This window comes from Podarcis tiliguerta (assembly GCF_965153285.1).
Source record: "Podarcis tiliguerta genome assembly, chromosome: 1".
In the NCBI taxonomy this organism is placed as follows: domain Eukaryota; kingdom Metazoa; phylum Chordata; class Lepidosauria; order Squamata; family Lacertidae; genus Podarcis; species Podarcis tiliguerta.
The window spans coordinates 118,909,497-118,926,014 of NC_139534.1; positions in this window are offsets into that span (position 1 = coordinate 118,909,497).

Below are 16,518 nucleotides of genomic sequence, written 5' to 3' on the forward strand. Positions count from 1 at the left end.
AATAATAATTTATTATTTATACCCCGCCCATCTGGCTGGGCTTCCCCAGCCACTCTGGGTGGCTTCCGACAAATATTAAAATACAGTAATGTATCAAACATTAAAAGCTTCCCCACGTGATCTGGAAGCTGTATGCCGGCTCCCTCAGCCAATAAAGCGAGATGACGATCACGACTGGACCTAATGGTCAGGGGTCCCTTTACCTTTACCTTTAAACAGGGCTGCCTTCATATGTCTTCTAAAACTCTGGTAGTTGTTCTTCTCTTTGACATCTGGTGGGAGGGATTTCCACAGGGCAGGTGCCACTACCGAGAAGGCCCTCTGCCTGGTTCCCTGTAACTTGGCTTCTCGCAGTGTGGGAACCACCAGAAGGCCCTTGGCACAGGACCTCAGTGTCCGGGCAGAACGATGTGGTGGAGACACTCCTTCATGTATACTGGACCAAGGCCGTTTAGGGCTTTAAAGGTCAACACCAACACTTTGAATTGTGCTCGGAAACAGCTGCATGAGGTGGTCACCTCTCTGTACCTAACAGTAGGGCTGCCCTTGCAGAAATTTGGTATGCTCAGCCTACATAGACCCATAGAATCTTAGAGTTGGAAGGGATCCAAGAGTCATCTACTCAAACCCCCTTGCAATGCAGGAATCTTAGCTAAAGCATCCATGACAAATGGCCATCCAACCTCTGCTTAAAAAACTCAAAGAGGCAGAGTCCGCCACCTCTCGTGGGAGTTTGTTCCACTGCCAAACAGCTCTTGCTGTCATAAAGGTTTTTTCCTGAATGTTTCTTTCTTGTAACTTGAAGCCATTGCCTTCAAGTCATACCCTCCAGAGCAGGAGAAAACAAGCAAGCTCCCTCTTCCATGTGACAGCCCATAAAATATTTGAAGATGGCTATCATATCTCCTCTTAGCCTCCTCTTTTCCAGGTAAACATACCCAGCTCCTTCAAGCATTCCTTGTAAGGCTTCGTTTCCAGACCTTTGATCATCTTGGTTGCTTTCCTCTGCACATGTTCCAGCTTGTCAACATCCTTCTTAAATTGTGGTGCCCAGAATTGGACACAGGATTCCAGGTGTGGTACTATTACTTCCCTTGATCTGGACACTATACTTCTGTTGATGCAGCCTAGAATAGCATTAGCTTTTCTTGATGCTGCATCACACTGTTGACTAGTGTTCAGCTCGTGGTCCGTTAAGACCCCTAGATCCTTTTCACGTGTACTGCTAGTAAGCCAGGTGTCCCCCATCCTAAATTTCTGCATCTGGTTCTTCCTGCCTAAGTGCAGAACCTTACATTTGTCCCTACTGCAATTCATTTTGTTAGCTTGCGCCAATTTCTCCAATCTGTTAAGATCATTTTGAATTCTGATTCTGTCTTCTGTGGCATTAGCAACCCCTCCCAGTCAAAAGCCTTACTGAAATCAAGATACACTATGTCCACAGCATTTCCCCGATCCACCAAGTTTGTAATTCCATCATGAGGTAGGCAATATGGTAGCAAGCAAGCAAGAATGCAGGCCACTTTCCTTTGCAAGTGGCCTGGTTAAATCTCCTTACAGTTTGCCTCCCATATGAATTTCTTGAAAGAGGAAATAAGGAGGTTGCATTTCTATCATTCATAGAAATCACATGGTGTGGACCTTTCCAGGTTGCACAACATTAGAGAGTAGATAAGGAAAGTGACGTGTTTATATTTCTAGCTTGGGTGAAGGTTTGGTTTTCTCTGTAGACTTAGCACATGAATGACAGTGTTCTGGCTATCCTGCTCCAGAAATAGCTGCAGCTGTCATAACAGCCCAAGCTGGTAGAAGACACTCCAAGCCACTGAGATCACCTGGGCAATGGCTTCAGGAGCACCCATAGATATAAAGCAGCTCTTCCAATGAGGAGCACGGCCATATCCAGAGTGGGCAATTGACCAATTATCTAGACTCAAGAACCTACAGCACCTCCATCTTGCTAGGATTTGGAATCAGTTCATTGGCTTGCCAAAAGCCCAGGGACCAGTCCAGGGCTCCCATGCCTTTTCCTGATTCAGATGTTACAGAGAAGTAAAGCTGGGTATCATTTGGGTACTACGGATGGCGTTTCTCTCAAGATCTTCTAATGACCCACCCAACAGCTTCATGCTGGTGTTAAACAGCACTGGGGACAAAGATGGCACCCAGCATTACTCCACAGCACAGCTTCCAGGGGGTGCAGTGCCTCATCCATCTCCCAAGGCTTGCCTTCTACATTACAGTAGGCATTGTCCAATTCTCTGAGTTTTGCCTAGGCGACAGAAGAAGAGTTTGGATTTGATATCCCGCCTTTCACTCCCTTTAAGGAGTCTCAAAGCGGCTAACATTCTCCTTTCCCTTCCTCCCCCACAACAAACACTCTGTGAGGTGAGTGAGTCTGAGAGACTTCAAAGAAGTGTGACTGGCCCAAGGTCACCCAGCAGCTGCATGTGGAGGAGCGGAGACGCGAACCCGGTTCACCAGATTACGAGACTACCGCTCTTAACCACTACACCACACTGGCTCTCCGTGACAGAAGCATTGGTTGAACATACCCGGCTGAGCTCTTCAGAGAGTTCCTTGCTTTTTTCATTCTAAAAACACCAGGGGGCAGCACAATTCTCCTTTCAGATATTTTGCTTTTGCTCCAGCTATCTGGGAGGCACCTGGCACAAGATCACTACAATCTACTGGTTTGTTTCTTCATAAGTCATTTTGGACTGTATATTGCACAATTACCCCCCCCCCCGGTTCAGTTTTGCTCAGAGTAAATGTATACCTATTCCTGAAGCGTTGCCGGAGATACGCACATTTCTTACTGCAAGAGTTGCATGTATTGCAGGATACCTGTGGTTCACCAAGATGGACTAGAAAATTAGGACTGTCCCTGGTAAGTGAGGAAAGATGGAGTGTGTATAGTAGCCCAATAATAGAATCATAGAGTTGAAAGGGACCCCAAGGGCCATCTAGTCCAACCCCCTGCAATGCAGGAATCTCGGCTAAAGCATCCATGACAGATGGCCAGACAACCTCTGCTTAAAAACCTCCAATGAGGGGGACCGTTCCACTGTCAAACACCTCTTACTTTCAGAAAAAAAATCCCCAACGTTTAGTCAGAATCTCCTTTCCTGTAACCTGAAGCTATTTGTTCGAGTCCTACCCTCCAGAGCAGGAGAAAACAAGCTTGTTCCTTCTTCCATGTGACAGCCCTTGATTTATTCATCCCTGTTTTATGTATACTGCAAGGTCAATTAAAGAGTGGATGGTTTTCCATGTTTCCCCCCCTCATTCTGTGCTAACGGGCTGCCTATTAAACTTTATGGGCTGTAATTTTGAAATCGAGATTAATTTTATGTACTTAAAAAAATATATACTTATGTACATTGGCCAATGGCCAAAATAATAAAACCATAAAATGACGGCTGCTTATAAATATAGTGGGTGTTTCAATCCACTTAATGATCGCAGAAAGAGGAGGAGCGGTTTATTCAATGATCAAGCTGCAGTAAAAGGATACGATCCTGTGAATGCAGATATCTGAGAGCACATTTAATGTCATTCACTATTCTAGGACACAGGCTTCAAATAAATTGATAAGATAAATCCCCCTCCTACATGGACACACTTTTATTACCCCATGATTCTTTATTGCCCCATGATTATTTATTACATTATTTATCTCACTATTATTCCCATAGTGACCCTGACCCTATGTTAGGTGAAGGGATGGTAAATGATTGAGGAGCTTCTAGTTAGGTAGGTAGCTATGTTGGTCTGCCGTAGTCGAAACAAAATTTAAAAAAATTCCTTCCAGTAGCATCTTAGAGACCAACTAAGTTTGTTCTTGGTATGAGCTTTCATGTGCATGCACACTTCTTCAGATACACTGAAACAGAAGTCACCAGACCCTTATAGATAGTGAGAGGTTAAGGTAAAGGGACCCCTGACCATTAGGTCCAGTTGTGACCGACTCCAGGGTTGTGGCGCTCATCTCGCTTCATTGGCCAAGGGAGCTGGTGTTCAGCTTCTGGGTCATGTGTCCAGCATGACTAAGCCACTTCTGGCGAACCAGAGCAGCGCACGGAAATGCCGTTTACCTTCCTGCCGGAGTGGTACCTATTTATCTACTTCCACTTTGTGCTTTCGAACTGCTAGGTTGGCAGGAGCAGGGACCGAGCAACGGGAGCTCACCCCGTCGCAGGATTTTGAACCACCAACCTTCTGACCGACAAGCCCTAAGCTCGGTGGTTTAGACCACAGCGCCACCCACGTCCCTTTAACATTACAAGCACACAAATCTATTATTTGTATCAGCTGGTTTGGGGCACATTCGCACAACAGCTGCACAACAGGGGAAAATTTGGCTTGGTACCACAAGTGTTTTTCCTCTCTGAAATACATATCTGCCTTTGAGAAGCCCCATCATGCAAAATTAATTCTCTCTCTCCCTCTCTCCCTTTTAAAATGCTAGCATTCTCTACTGAAGAAGAACAATTTCCAGCACATAATTAAACTGCACTGTAGTTCAAGGCCGCAATTATTTGCTTACAATCTTGGAATGCTGGCAGTTATTGTCAAGAGTATGACTGCAGTGCGGGGGTTCCTGAGGACATAAGGACTCAGGTGAACTTATTAAAACAGACTATATAAAAAGTGTATGCTTTCCATTTACTTAATAACACTCAGGTTTCCAAAGACTTTAAAAACAAAAAATCATCTCATTGCCCCCAATCGCCTTAAGACTTAAAGTGCTACAAAAGAAACATGTGGGGGTTTGGGGGGGGGGGCTTTTAAGCAGCCCTGTGCTCTTTGAAATTCAGACAACTGGAGCTTCAAAGCGCAGCATCACCTATGCCTCTATGATGTCAGGTGACTGATAGGTGGGTGGCCCAACCACCTTGAAGAGTTGACACACCAGAGGTAGAGAGATAATGATTTGGCCCACAAAGACTGCAACAACATAACCAATTACCCTCCAAAAAAAGAGCCAGAGGTCTGGGTAAATAGATGCCTGTCATCTAAAGGCAGACAATGATGGTGCCGGGTGTGCCTCCCTGGGGAAAACATTCCACAAAAATGGAGCCACCGCTGAAAAGGCCCGTCCGTTCTCATGTAGCCATTCTCTGCACCTTCCTCAGAGGGAGCAAACAATAATTAATTTATTATCCAAGTGCTGATCCTTAGAGATCCAAAAGCACAAGAGGGGGGAAGAGCTTGATTTGGACTGACTTGATGATCAGAAGGTCGGCGGTTCGAATCCCCGCGACGGGGTGAGCTCCCGTTGCTCGGTCCCTGCTCCTGCCAACCTAGCAGTTCAAAAGCACACCAAAAGTGCAAGTAGATAAAAAGGTACTGCTCCAGTGGGAAGGTAAATGGTGTTTCCATGCGCTGCTCTGGTTTGCCAGAAGCGGCTTAGTCATGCTGGCGACATGACCCAGAAGCTGTACACCGGTTCCCTCGGCCAATAAAGTGAGATGAGCGCCGGAACCCCAGAGTCGGCCACGACTGGACCTAATGGTCAGGGGTCCCTTTACCTTTACCATTAATTGCCATGAACCCTACAGGCCTGTCAGGATCAGTTATAGCTTTGCAGGCTCAGATGGATGGGAACAGGCTCACTTGCCCAGAAGGAGTGTCTCAGGGGTAAGCTCGCCATGTCTTGTCTTTAAAAGCCTGGCAAAAGGGGTATGGAAACTTGTTGGGACATCTCCATTGCTTCCATCCAGTTCTGATCTTCTTGCCTAGTTCTTGAACTCCTGACTCATACTGCTATGCCTGCTGCAGTACAAAGGCTGAATAAAAGCCTCTCTGTCATCATGCTTTAGGTGGGAGTCTAGATAGTAACTCCTAGATAGATAGATGATAGATAGATAGATAGATAGATAGATGATAGATAGATGATAGATAGATAGATAGATAGATAGATAGATAGATAGATAGATAGATGATAGATAGATGATAGATAGATGATAGATAGATAGATAGATGATAGATAGATAGATAGATAGATAGATAGATAGATAGATAGAGATGATATAGATATAGATATAGATATACATATACATATACATATATAGATGATATAGATGATATAGATGATATAGATGATATAGATGATATAGATGATATAGATATAGATATAGATATAGATATATAGATATAGATAGATAGATAGATAGATGATAGATAGATAGATAGATATCTCACTTAGTCGCATTGTGAGAATCACTTCATGATGGGGAATTGTGATGTCCCCCCTATTCATGTTGAACTTACATTGATTGGGGGTAGTAATGTGACTACTGTGTACAGTGGTACCTCGGGTTACATACACTTCAGGTTACATACGCTTCAGGTTACAGACTCCGCTAACCCAGAAATATTACCTCGGGTTAAGAACTTTGCTTCAGGATGAGAACAGAAATCGTGCTCCGGCAGTGCAGTGGCAGCGGGAGGCCCCATTAGCTAAAGTGGTGCTTCAGGTTAAGAACAGTTTCAGGTTAAGAACGGACCTCCAGAATGAATTATATTCTTAACCCGAGGTACCACTGTAACGGAGACTAATTTTGGACCAAGATCTGGATCCTGTGGGGGTAAATGAATTGAATAAAAACTGATTTCAGTGATCTGGAAAAGGGTGCAAGTTAATTTTAGGATTTTGGGAAAGGGGTGATTTGGATGAAAAATCTATAGGCTTGGCTTGTGTGAAATTTAATTACAGTATTCATGCTTGCTTAAATAAATAAATAAATAAATAAATAAATAAATGCCTATATATATAGATATTTGCACATTCAGATTTATTTATTTTTGCAAATTAGAGATGCACTGTGTTGCCTCTTTGGGGGCATTGTGGCATTCATGTCTTGCCAGAGGTATCTAGCTAGTTACTGACGAAAGCAAAATGCTAGAACCAACTAAGGGCGGGTAAGAAATTTTATCTGGTTTGGATTTTAATGCAAGTCTATCCAGTTCTCACTTCCTAAAACAATCGGTGAACCAAAATATAGCTATCCTTCAAAATGTGCACCTCTGTGAATTTTGTAATGCAATTCTCCAGCCAAAGCAAGTGTACAAAAATGGTTACATTTGGGGGGAGAAGTGTGAACAAAAATGCATATATTACAACATTATGCATTATGTTAGGGAGAATTGCTTGCAAAAATGTATACAGCCAGCAAAATTACATTCAGAAATGTGTAAGTTAGGAGAAATTTGCACTAAAATTCTGGTGAATTTTTCATCGGGACTTTAAATATATATATATTAAAAAATGCAAACTGATGCAGGTATGTGGAGAGCTGAACCTAAACACTGGAAAAACAAGAAACTGAGAAAAACTGAAATTCATAAATTAGTCATTCCTAGGTCAGACGGATTGTTGGTCTGATGCAGGAGGGCTCTCCTTACGTTCTCCTAAAGACATATTCCCCTTGTTTGCATGTGTCAATAGAGTGCTGGGTCCTTGGAGCATTTGGAAAGAATTGCAGCCAGTTTTCTGAGCAAGTTCACTGGAAATAGGGAAGGAATGTTACGCCTGCAGTCCTCTCATGTTCAACCTTCAGCAAAACACAAGGCAAGAGGCAAGGGGGTTACGCAGTAAATAAGCCAAGACCGCAAGCGCCCTGCCTTCTTCTTTTGAGAAGAAATATTTAAAATTCTTAATCACCAGAGGGGATTTCTGAAATAAACACTTTTGCGAAAACAAACAAACAGCAGTCGCATACAAGAGAATCGTGGAAACACAACACCAGCGCTGCGGAATGAGATGTTTATGACTGAATGAACAGAGGCAAGAAAATGGGATGGGGGAAAAGGAGCAGCGGTTGCAAGAAGCCCTGTACAAGAAGTTCCCTCCAGCTTGTCAGCATGTGTAGAGAACAAACAGCAAGCTCGAATGGAGGGATGGCTCATTGACAAAACACAGAATTGTGTTATAGTTGACCTGAACCAACAGCACTGATTGGAGAAGAGACTCCGGGGAGCTGGAAATGTCCGGAAATTAGCTGAAGGAAATTGATGGAGCGGTTGTGTGTGTGTGCATGCGCGCACGTGTTTAAAAAACATGTTTTAATATGATTTCTCTCTGGAGTCAAAAAATAAAACCTGGAATGAAGGACAAACAATCATAGCAGTTGGAAGAAAATATTAAACTTTGTGAAAACAATATATTCTTTCTGAAATAGCTGGAAATAAAACGCAAAAAAACACAAAAACAAACCACAAAATAAAATATAGTGGGCACAGACCAACAGTTGTCTAGAAAACAACTTGTTTGTTTAAACCGGCTTTTGTCACCTTCCAGTTACTTGGGACCAGAGCTCCCATTGGCCTCTACCATTGGCTGTGCTGCCTGGGGTTGATGGGAACTGTAGTCCAACAACATCTGAAGGGCATGAAGATGGGAAAGGCTGGTCTAGGTAATAAGAAAACCCACTCTAATCCTGCATTGGGCAGGATCTGTAGCTTGTGAGGAAACCCTTTGGAGGTGCTTGAAGGCCACATTCATACCAAACATTTAAAGCTCTATGATAGCACTTTAAACTGACATGGCCTCTGCCAAATATTTCTGGGAGCTGCAGTTTTTAAGGGTGCCGTTAGTAGACCCCTATTCAGAGGTATAATTCCCAGAGTTCAATGGGAAGAGGGATAGACTGTTAAACCACTGCATCCTGGGAGAGCAACTCTCAGCACTCTTTACAAACTACAGCTCCCATAATTCTTTGGGGGAAGCTACAACTGTTTAAAGTGCCATCATAAGGCATTTAAATTATGGTGTGGATGTGATCTAAGCCTTGGCCCTAGCTGAGAGGGCTGCTGGTACCACATGTCACACACCCAGGTTGCTAGCAGAACCCACAGGAGCTGCCCATGATCTGGGTGGGGTTTAACTTTGGCAGCACCTTCCTGTTTACCCATCAGGTGGACTCAGGGTGGGGGAGGCACTGGCTAGCAGACAGGGCTGCCTGGCAAATAGATCCTTGACCCTGTGCTGTGCCAAACTCTGGCACGTTGTAAGAAGAGAAGAAGAAGAGTTGGGATTTGATATCCCACTTTATCACTACCCTAAGGAGTCTCGAAGCAGCTAACATTCTCCTTTCCCTTCCTCCCCCACAACAAACACTCTGTGAGGTGAGCGAGGTTGAGAGACTTCAGAGAAGTGTGACTGGCCCAAGGTCACCCAGCAAACCCGGTTCACCAGATTACGAGTCCACCGCTCTTAACCACTACACCATACTGGCTCTCCAGGAATCAAATTGTGGCCATGTTCAACCCACACTCTTGTTCTGGACTACAACTTCCCTCAAATGTGGCCATTGGGCATTCTGTCAGGGGCTGATGGGAGATGCAGTCAAAAACATCTGGAGGGCACCAGTTTGATGAAGGCTAGTTTATAAACTGGCTTCCATTCCAAATGTCCGCATTCACTTAACTGAGAGTGAGTCTTCTGGCTCCCTGCAGCTGGTCATGATTGCTCCTGTAGAATCAGATCAGTACTGAAGAGTAGGCCATAGCTGGGGGGGGGGGGGCTTTTCCCCACTTTACAGAGGAACAGCCCTTTATCTGAAGGAATTACTGTCTGAAGGACTGCCCTGTCTAAGTTCCAGTTTAAAGATAAATAACTCTAAGAAGGGAGAGCAGGTGGGTTTTGAAGCTGAAGGGGTCAGAGGACAGAAAGTGGTCCAGGATCCACTTTTATACAAGGACCACATAATGTTCATTACATACTAGCAATGTGGCACAACCTGTTCTTTGGAATTCCCTGCCCATTGATATGTAGCAGGTACCTTCACTGTATTGTTTTAGCACCTGCTAAAAATGTTTTTTGTTTCAGCCAACCTACCTGGCAGGTAGTTGTAACATGTAAATTTTATTACGTACAGTGCTTCTTAAGATTGCTGGTTTTATTCACATTTTAGAATTATGTTAACTGGTTTTTAATGTTTGCTTTCATTAGTGTTCTTAACAGATATTTTAGATTGTAAGTTGCTGAGAGGGCTTTTATTGAGTGGGCAGGGTACACATTTTCTCAAATAAATAAATAAAAATTCTGAGGTTGGCTCTCCTTCTGTTGTTTGACAATGAGCATAAGAATGTATCTAGCAAGGAACTCATCACTTTGCTAATTGTAGTGGCCAAAATGAGACACAAAATACTGAGGAGGAGAAGGAGGAGAAGAAGAATAAAATAATAATGGTGGTGCTGCTGGTGGTGAATGGATTCCACTATTCTTGGGAAACACACAAATTTCTCAAGAAAGAAAGTTCCCAAGTGGACTTCAACAACCAAGAAGGAAGCCGACAGAAAAAGCTCATCAGTGCAAAGTTTCCTCAGTGCCTCAGCAAGTGGTGTTGGACTAAAAAATGTAGCTGAGAAAAATTGGCATTTGCCCTCTCAAAATATTTGTCTACCCCTATTGGAGACAGACAATGTGTTCCAAATGGATTTTATTTTAACTGCAAAATAACAAACAAGCCCCTCAAGGCAGAAGGAATTCAGATCAGGCATGGAGCAGAGATGACCCCAATTAACCAGTTTACCCATAACACTCAAGAAAGAAAGAAAGAAAGAAAGAAAGAAAGAAAGAAAGAAAGAGTGATTTTGCAAATGTGGAAGGAAGCAAATGGCTCCAGGCTTTCCCCACAGGGCCATCACTCAAGAACTTTAAAAATCCTATCAGGTGGAGTATCTCTTGGCCTGCTCAAATGTCTTCACCTCTCCCTGGTTTCGACTCTGAACTTTACAGAAAGGGAAATCTGTTGTATATTGAGAAGCCCTGTCATTTCTGGATGCCCACATTTAGCAGGCAATGGGAACTAGCCAGGGGAAGGTTGCTGTGGGCTTCTGCACCAAAACATGCACAGCCCCCGGCCACATTTCATGCAGCTCTTCAGCTACTGCATCCCTCCAGACTTGCTCATCAGAACATTGCTCTTGGAATCTGAGTGGTCCTGAAATGGGTGAAGCTGAAGCAGAGCAACGGAATTGGATACGATCTTTGTTAACGTAGAGAGTTGAGCTGTCGATTTGCTGTCTTTATATTTGTGTTCCGCTTTTCCAGTAACAAATGTTGAACTCGAAGGTGCTCACAACGATCATGGTAGCATTAAAAAAAAACCCCGCAAACATTGCAATCGCTATAATACCAAGCGTGTCAGCATATAAAGCAAATAACAGCAACAAATTCATCACAACGATGCGTAGAATGAGTCATAGTGACTTGTAGTATTGCCAGGCTACCTCCTAATCACATGGAACTTTACTCCAGATCAACAGTGAACTCTTGCTCTGAGATCTGAACAATGGCTTTCTTCCAACCGGCAAGGGTCTTTGAGGCAGGATTTTTCATCAGTGAACAAGTGCCTTATTGCTAATATGAATTGTTGATGCTACATTGATGTTGTCCCCACTGAAATCCAGCCACAGGGACCAATTTGAAAAACTTTTCGTTTCCTCGATGTCTTTATTCTCTGAAGCCCGTGACTCATTCCTTCCCTATTATTATTTTTATGTAAAGCCAATGAGAGGTTTTTTTATGGCATCGGAAAGTCAGCTCATGGCCGTGAAGACTGAATAAGAATAATAGAATAATAGAGTTGGAAGGGATGCTGAGGGTCATCTTATAGGAAACATTTCTTTTCCGTGTGCTACTCTGTTATACCACGCCATAGCGATGTGTCAGAGAGGAAGTCAGGATTACACTCAGCGTAGGAATAATTTTTTTCATGTTCCTGATTTTTTCCAGTGTCCTACAAACCTATACCACTTTGTATAAATACTGATTCATTACATTAAAATGTATCAAGATGCCTAGCTCCTTGAAAGAAAAACATAATCGCCAACTGAACGAACAAGGCTAGCGGCTAGGAAGGTTTTACTGCGAATAAAAAGACTCTTGATATCCTTTAATGACTACTATTTATTATAATTACATTGTTGACATGGGCCTAATCCTTATGAACGACCCTTTTGTGTGTATGGGTTGTATTTTCTATTAAACAACAACAACAACCACAGGGTGCTAACTGCCAGTGGGAACTGACATACGGTGAAAAAGATTAGCTTCAAAGTAAATTGCTGCTGTTTTCCTAGTTGACAGCATAGCAACTGCCACAATTCAAAGGGGGAAGTAGCAGCCACATAATCCTTAATCTACCGGAGTTTTGGTGAAAGAAGGAGGTAATCATCCTTTCAAACTGCCTCCCTCCCACCACCGGGATTTGAAACGATTCAGTTACTTCTGAAGCAACTTCTTATGAGTTTTATGATTGATTGATTGATTGATTGATTGAACATAATCTATATCCCACCTTTCTGCCAAAATGGGATTCAAAGGAAGAGTTGTAGAATTTAAAAAATTTAAAAAACATCATTGTAAAATGCAAAGTACAGTGGTACCTCAGGTTAAGAACTTAATTCATTCCGGATATCCGTTTTTAACCTGAAACTGTTCTTAACCTGAGGTACCACTTTAGCTAATGGGGCCTGCAGAAAGACTCCCTACTTGAAGCCCTGCAGGATCGCTGCCAGTCAGTGTAGACATTACTGAGTTCAATGGACGAAGGATCTGACTCAGCATAAAGTAGCATCCTATGTCCCTTTGAGTACTTTGACAGGAAATATGTTTATAAATATATACTGGTAGAGAAGATGCAAAGTGTAATCGAGCCCAGTTGTGTCCACTTTGATTAGGAGCTGCTGCCCAGGGTTCTTAATAATAATAAATAAGAATTTTTTTATTTATACCCCACCCATCTGGCTGGGTTTCCCCAGCCACTCTGAGCAACTTACAGCACATACAAAATTGTAATACATTAGACATTAAAAATTTCCCTGTACAGGGTTGCCTGTATGCCGCTGCCCGCCCCTCAGCCCAATAATAATGAATGTTTTGTGGGTGGAAATTGTACTGTCCTCTCTTGCAAAATTCACTCAGCCATACAGATGGCTGAAATCTTTCTACAATGTCCCCCAACCTCCAGGAAAATTCTCAGGAGGCCACTTCCATGAGGACTGCCCAGTTGATCACAAAGCATTTGACTTTATATGAAAAAAAGCAATGCTAAGCTGTAACTTTTCATTGGGGATTTGGCCATGAAAGCATGAACTTTTGTACTCATTGAGGGAGGAGGGGCTCCAAAGAGCATGGCTTTGCATCAAAAGAAAACAATGATGAAAACAAATTGTATAATCCTTTCTTCTTCTGTGTGCGTGTGTGTTGGTTTTTTTAAGGAAAGCCATTACATAAACAAAATTCAGAAGTAAATAACTAAAAATCCTGCTCTGTAAGAAAAAAAAATCCTTCAATAGTCCTGGCCAAGACTGATCTTACAGGCTTTGTTCAGCCTGGTACCGTAGAAAGATATGGATTCGACACACATTCTTTAGAAAACACAAATCACTGCTTTTGACAAAAAATAGAAAAAGTGGAGCAACCTGTTCCTAAACACTTTATTTCTGAGAACCACAGTCTGCCAGACTCATCAATCATTGCTGCAGAGGTACCAAAAGATCCAAGAAGGGTTGCAAACTGAGAGAACTTCTGGATAGACACATGGACTACTATCCTAGAGGATAGTAGCAGCATCACTGAGCTTCGGCGAATGAAAGTTTTCTGAGCATGCCATCCTCAAAGCTCTCTGTCCCCTTGGAAACAGCATCATTTTCATAGGCACAACGGATACAGAAGAAAGCCAAAACATTTTACTAAAATAATTAAAATTTTCTGTTTTGTTAGTCGTTGTAATAAGCATGTGGTTTTAGTGATCAAACTGATTCCTACCAGTTTCCAGAACTTGTCAGAGCTGTTTGATGTGCTCTCTCTCTCTCTCTCTCTCTCTCTCTCTCTCTGGATAAATATGTTGTAAGGTATCTTGGAGGGCATGTAGTCCAACCCCTCTGCTCAGTGCAAAAATATGCAGCTGTGGTCTATCCAGTGCTTTTTTTCTTTAAAAAAATAAAAATGTTTAGGGGGTACTCTCATTTTCCTACTCATATTGAAATACTGCCCCTCAATGAGGCCAAACTTAGATTCACAAAATGTTGAGGGGTATGTGTACCCCTGCGTCGTCCCCAGAAAGAAAACCACTGGGTATATCCCTGCATGCCAAATGCCTGTGCAGCCTCTCTACACAGTGAAGCGGAAGGGACGCGGGTGGCGCTGTGGTTAAACCACTGAGCCTCTTGGGCTTGCCGATCAGAAGGTTGGCAGTTCAAATCCCCGTGACGGAGTGAGCTCCCATTGCTCAGTCCCAGCTCCTGCCAACCTAGCAGTTCGAAAGCATGCCAGTGCAAGTAGATAAATAGGTACCGCTGTGGTGGGAAGGAAAACAGCATTTCCATGCGCTACTCTGGTTTCCGTCACGGTGTCCCATTGCACCAGAAGCAGTTTATTCACGCTGGCCACATGACCCAGAAAGCTGTCTGTGGACAAATGCCGGCTCCCTCGGCCTGAAAGTGAGATGAGCGCTGCAACCCCATAGTCACCTTTGACAGGACTTAAGCGTCCAGGGGTCCTTACACAGTGACAGAGTGAAGGAGATCCTGCCACCTCTCATGGTCTTCTGCCTTACAGATCAACAGCTATTATTATTATTATTATTATTATTATTATTATTATTATCATCATCATCATTTCTAGACCACTTTATGTTTTAAAGGAAAAAAATCTCAGAGCTGTTTACAACACATTAAAACATCAAATAAAACAATCCGGTTTAAGACAAATTCAAGCTTCAAGGGAAATATTTCAGATCCTTCTCTAAGTGACATTTTGCTTCCCCCTTTCTATCTAGCTACTTAATTCATATAGCTGCCTCATAGCAGAAGTACTCTAGGAAGGCAGTGTGGTGTAGTGGTCAGAGTGTCGAACTAGAACCTGGGAGATCAGGGTTCAAAGCCCCACTCAGTCATGGAACTCACTGGGTGATCTTGGGCCATGTTATGAAGTGGAGAGATGAGGCTAATAATAAACAACCCATCTCAAAGGTCCAAGAGGCTACATATTACATTTTTGTTGTTTGGTCATTTAGTCGTGTCCGACTCTTCATGACCCCATGGACCAGAGCACGCCAGGCACTTCTGTCTTCCACTGCCTCCCGCAGTTTGGTCATACTCATGCTGGTAGCTTCGAGAACACTGTCCAACCATCTCGTCCTCTGTTGTCCCCTTCTCCTTGTGCCCTCCATCTTTCCCAACATCAGGGTCTTTTCCAGGGAGTCTTCTCTTCTCATGAGGTGGCCAGAGTATAGAAGCCTCAGCTTCAGGATCTGTCCTTCCAGTGAGCACTCAGGGCTGATTTCCTTAAGAATGGATGCGCTTGATCTTCTTGCAGTCCATGGGACTCTCGAGAGTCTCCTCCAGCACCATAATTCAAAAGCATCAATTCTTCGGCGATGAGCCTTCTTTATGGTCCAGCTCTCACTTCATACATGACTACTAGGAAAACCATAGCTTTAAAATCTGGAGAAGGAACCAGCAATCCACTCCAGTATCCCAAGAAAACTCAATGGACAACAACAACATATTACATAGATGGCTTTAAAAGATGGTTGGACAAATTCATGGAGGAAAAGGCTATCAGTGGCCACTGCCTCCACCAGCTGTGGAGGCTTTATGCTTCTGAATACCAGTTGCTGGAAACCACAGGAAGGGAGAGCACTTTTGGGCTCGAATCCTACTTGCTGGTTTCCCACACGTTGGGTTGGGTCACTGTGAGAACAGGAAGCTGGACTAGTTGGCTTGCTGCAGTTGGCTCCTCTTACATTCTTATGCTCTTGCATGAGTTCTTCCCAGACTTCTCCATTATTATTCCACCATCTTAATAAACAATAATCATAATAAAATTTTATTTATATCCCGCCCTCCCCAGCCGAAGCTAGGCTCAGAGCGGCTAACAACAGTAAAATAATACAGCATTCTAAAATCAATTCATTATTCAAATTAGATTCAAATCAAATTAATGGCAACCATTGGGCTAGAGTTCTGTGAGGATTACCAAAGGAGGGAGTCAGGCTGCACCCTGACCAAAGGCCTGGTGGAACAGCTCTGTCTTGCAGGCCCTGCGGAATGATGTCAAGTCCCGCAGGGCCCCAGTCTCTTGTGACAGGGCATTCCACCAGATTGGGTCCACGGCCGAAAAAGCCCTGGGTCTGGTTGAGGCCAGCCTAATCTCCCTGTGGCCCGGGACCTCCAAGATGTTTTTGTTTGAAGACCGTAAGGTCCTCTGTGGGACATACCAGGAGAGGCGGTCCCGTAGGTACAATGGTCCTAAGCCGTATAGGGTTTAAAGGTTAAAACCAGCACCTTAAACCTGATCCTGTACTCCACCGGGAGCCAGTGCAGCTGGTATAGCACCGGGTGAATGTGATCCCACAGTGCATACAAAGGAGAATGTATAGAAATTTTCTCTAGCTTGTTTGAGAACTGCTGCCATTAGTGTCTCCTGCTGTGAAGTGTGCTAGTGTTGTTCAAAAAATGCTGGCGTTTGGAGTATTTTTGAAAAACTTATAACGAAAG